The 5,114-nt window shown below is 35.9% G+C and overlaps 1 pseudogene; it reads left to right on the top strand.

Annotated features, from left to right (window-relative positions):
- The first annotated feature begins 2,113 nt into the window (after window positions 1–2,113).
- On the top strand, window positions 2,114–2,972 carry LOC149257901 (beta-1,3-galactosyltransferase 7 pseudogene; annotated as a pseudogene).
- Window positions 2,973–5,114: the final 2,142 nt, after the last annotated feature.

Genomic DNA, 5,114 nt, shown 5'->3' with positions numbered 1-5,114 from the left:
GTGCTAATGTCGATAGGAAGCGACCCATCGCAAGAGGGCCTTGATGTATCCCCCATCAATGACATGAAACATATATCATGATTTAGACAAAATGATCATAATGATGCTGACATGGAATTGGATCAGGAAAGGATGACATGAACTGAAGTCTTAAGAGTATTGTAGCAAAGATCAACTGAATGACTTCACTTGAACACATAGGCAACACTCAATGGAGTTGGCAACATTGACCTAGAACACAAATGGAAGCTCTAAGAATGGTACGATAAACAAAAGACAAGAAAATTACCCAACCCAATAGCCATGGAGATGAAGTGGAAGAGTGTCATGTTCAAGAGCGACTCACTGCCATTAGAAAAATGGAATCCCTTTTTTTCCCAATTTCCCCAAACATACTAGTTAGTACCTATTTATTTTTCAACAAGCTTGAGGAGTATAACATATGATTGATCTGTAAGTTCATCCTTCAGATGAATCCCTTCGAGTATATTTAACAAACACTAAGAAGGAGTGGTTCAACCTCGTCATGATTGACAAGTCCATCACTGTTTGATGTTTCAATGAGTCCAGTGAAGGTAAAACATGACACCTTTGTCATGTTTAGAGATTTTGAAAAAGAGGTGAAAAAGAAAACTCCAGATGTCCCTTTTTGTAGGTTGTCCCTTAAGTCCAACAAGGTAGAAAGAAATACCCAAGAGAACCTCTTAGCCATGTTCAACTAAGGTATTCCTTTTTTGTAGCTAGTCTATCTCAGTCTAGAAAAGGTTTAAACTTATACTGAGTAGAAATCTTTTCATTTACATTTATGAGCTTGAAAAGACAAGTTCTAGACAATCTTCTCATATTTTGGGAGTTTGAAAAGAGCTAAAAGAGAACTCCTCTCCTCTTGGAGGAATGAGTGGTATAAATGGTAGAAACTGGTTCCATTCATGATGGAATTGCTTAAAACACACAAATTTCAAGAGGCTAGCTAATAAAACCACTCATCAGAGTTGTTCCTCAAGAAAGGGTAAAAACCAAGTAAAAGCATATGATCGGCCAAGAAGATGGTGACGATGGAATGAAAAAAACCAAGGCCCATCTGGAAAAACATAGGTTGATAAAAATGGGAACCATGAGGGATAAAATGGGAATGGTTTCATTTTTAAAGAAGCTTGAAACATGGGAAACTATGCTTGAAATTGGTTTCAATTTTTACGCAAGCTCGAAACATGGGAAATTATGCTTAAGATTGATTTCATTTTTACACAAGCTTTAAAAGGAGAAAAAATATGTAGGGAATAATTTTTCATGCCCCCAGCATAATGACTCAATTCAAGGTACATGCCCCCCAAGATTCATTTCATGCACCTAAGTAGACTAGTAGGTACTAATAGGTGGATGGAATTAAGGTTCATTTATGAGATCAAGTGAAAGACTCGACTCAAAATTTACGAGATCTAATCCAAGACTCTAATTAGGAGGGGATTGTTGGGTCTCCATTTTTTCTTATTTTTATTTATTTCTCTCATGCTTTCAATTGGCTAAATGATTATTTTTGAAGAGTATTTGTTACTTCATTGTTTTAACAGGATTAAAATAACATTAATGAGAGTTTAGTTAAGGTTTATATGTTGCAGGATTAAAACTGGTTTGATTATACTTTGGGATGTGCCTACACCATTGCATTTACGTGCCTGCACCATTGCACTTACCTGCCTACACCATGCAATGGATTCCTGCACCATTTACCTGCTTGCACTCCGAAGGATTCCTGGACTGCACTCACATTCTTTGTGCCTGTACTCGAACCCTCCATTCATGGGGATCGAATTGTATCAGTTGTTGACTTGTATGATTTTTTTCCTTGGCTTGTTATGGCACATATGGTATCAAAACATTTAGTCCCTTCATAAGAATAATGTGTGCTTGTCTATCACAATCTATAATGAACCATCCCAACAGTTGGCCTTTCAACAAGCTAGTGAGTTCAGAGGTTTGGCTTGGTGTTGAAAAGTATTTTGAGATTATTAAGAAGCCCATGGGTTTGGGAACAGTAAGGTCCAAGTTAGGAAACAAAAAATATTCTACCTCACTAGAATTTAATATTTGAAAAATTCTCCCCTTTGGAAATATGCGGAGCAGAAATAATTCTGAAACAGTGTCATCAAAATGTGTTGTGATCCTCTACATTTCCTATTTCTGTGCGGGATTTCTCTTCACCAAAAGGATGTGGAGAACTCCTGAAGAAAATGACCACAGTCATACAACAAGAATAAAAAGACGTCAAGATGAGGAACTACAACTATCCCAAGATGGTTGTGAACAAAAACGGAAGCTTGCTACAGAGAGGGATATTATGGGTGAAGTGTTTAAGACACATGAACCAACTCAGATGTTAGACAAAATGATTTCCTCATTAGAATTTGAGTTGGTTGCTTCTCGAGCTACACAAGATAAAAACCTTGATGGTTTCCTACTCTTGAAAACCCTTTTGGAGAATCTTCCAGTGAGAAACCAAAGGTTTTTGTTGTGATTGGAATCAACACAACTTTCAGTAGCAAAAAATTATGGGACTCTGTATGAGAAACCTGGATGCCACAAGGGACGAGACTCAGTCAGCTTGAGAAGGAAAAGGGAATTGTAATTAAATTTGTCACTGGGTGTAGTGCTACACCTGGTGGAATCTTGGATTGCGCCATTGAATTAGAAGATGCTTAGCATAAATATTTCTTAACGATTGATCACGTTGAAGGCTATCATGAACTATCTGCAAAGAAAAAAAATTGTTTTGCCACCGTAGTGTCCAAATGGTCAAATATCATGAGTCGGAACACTAGAAGTTTGGAGAACAGGGAAGCAAATACTTTAGACATGCCACTGGCCAAATTTATGTGATTTCAAAGGATCTAGCTAGATACATATCTATAATTTTGCCCATATTGCATAAGTATGCAAATGAGGATGAAGTTTTTGTACACTGCGGAACTTAGTAGGGAAGAGAGGCATTTCCATAGTGAATTTGATTGAAGGAGATATGCGCCGAATCTCTGATGCCAACCTATGAGAAGCTCATGTAAGGAGGAAATTGATTAAGCCAAATCGCACCTCAACAACCGCTCCAGGAAAAGAGGAACGATTCACCAGATTCATTCCCTCTTTCAATATTTAGTTGCAATTATTTTGGCAAATTGTTAAAACTAATAATCTTCTATATTTTAATTGGATGAATTAAAAGGCCCAGTATGTAATTCTATGTTTATATAAGAGATCAACTAGAGCAAACATAAATTAGTCAATTAATTAGATAGACAGGAATTAGGAAATTGATCGAGCTAGAGGTAGTGCGCATGAAGGGAGAATGCAAAAGGGAAGAGGAGTTGTCCCAATGTAGCATCACACATTTATCACTAGCGGATCACTCCTCTTGTCTTGCTGGAGCTGAGCATTGCGTGCTTGATGTAAGGATTGTTTTTTAGGAATTAATTGAAGCAATTTTAATCTATGTTATGTCTATTTATTTATTGCATCTAATGATTTTGACTACTGTGTGAACCAGGTTAATCGATGGTGTGAGGTGGCTAGTTTGGCCACCAAACCAGCTCGCCACCTCTCTTCATTTCTTAAATTAATTAGCATTTAAATTGTCATTTACTGTGTGAAGTTTATTTAATAATTTATAGTCTCTTTCCTTCTCCAGATTGATGTTATTTAATTTGTTGCAACGTTTTCCTTTCATCTCTAAACTTCATTGATTTTCCGCATTAAGAAATTGTTCCTGTACTTGAGATTTGTGCTTACACTTGGGATATTTCTTCATATCAAAATGTGACCCTCAAGTTGTTCTTATTTCCAAGATCGTCTTATGCGTTAATGAGCTGTAATTGATTTATATTCTAGAACATGAAAACGATGTGAGTGATTATGGTTTTGAGGTACTGACATATTCATTCAATCTATGTTTACAAAAACCATATATTACTTGTATGTCGCGGAGCCGATATTAATGAAAGAAAATTGTGTCATGTTGAAAACAATAATATTTACTTTCCATTAAACTTCTGGACAATTCTCCATGATTTATTTTCAAGGACAAGGAAGGCAAGATTCATATTAATTTAATTTCTTTCTTAAGTTATTTACGTAGTAGATTTAATTGCTGATGCTTTCAAGTTAATTTTACACAGAATTATTACAAGCAGAATTAGTATAGGCAGAATGATTTTGAATTGCTTTTGAATTCCTTCCAGCATTTACAGTCTCGATATTGTGTCAACATTGTTTGGTTTCCAGATATGATTCCCTTTATGTTTTCTCGTACTCGGAATTTCCTTTCGCATTGGTTTGCCTTTTATTTCCCACATGATTTAATTGTTTGGATTGGTGTTTTCTCGAATTATCTTTTATTACAGGATTTCATTTATTGATGAGATTAATACACAAGATAGACTAGCATTTGTTTTGCAGGTTGTCAGGGGATTCCTTTGGCATTTCCAGTCCTACGTCTTGAAGTTCACGAACTATTCAGATTGATAAATTAAATGTTGGTACATTTATAGACCCTATAATGCACCCAACATTTTGGCACCCTTGCAAGGGAGGCGCTCAGGGGATTGACCTTGGTGATCTACTGCACTTGTTTTTTTTCCTTCATCTAGTTTCTCTTGCAATTTTATGTTCTTTGAATTTATTTCTTTTCTGCACTGTTGCTTTAAGGTTTCTCATTTTCTTTAATGTTGTAAGAACCCCCCACCCACCCTACACATATATATACACACTACTCATGTGCTAACGAATGTACCAGTTGGCTTGTTAAAAATAGGAAAATGGTATTTTGAGGAATCATCTAATGAGGAATTTTTATGCTGCTACAGAGACATACAATTCATCCAATGAAGAATTAACAATTGAAAAATTTAATATTTTTATTGAACATAAGAATGATATTATTAAATATTTGATTTCAAAATTGGATGATTGGTAGGAAGAGAAAAAGAAGGATGACAAACCATTTCTTATCTTTTGCGCCGACTGCAGAAAGAGACACTTCCTTGGAAAGTGTCCACTCAGTAGCCTGAAAGTTTGTAAAATTTGTGAAGAGGATCATCTAATGGAACATTTCCCAGCACTACTAG

This window comes from Pinus tabuliformis, chromosome 6 (assembly GCF_031772625.1).
Source record: "Pinus tabuliformis cultivar Carrire ecotype Pingquan chromosome 6, CPIR1, whole genome shotgun sequence".
NCBI lineage: Eukaryota > Viridiplantae > Streptophyta > Pinopsida > Pinales > Pinaceae > Pinus > Pinus tabuliformis.
This window is presented reverse-complemented; position numbering and strand designations above follow the sequence as displayed.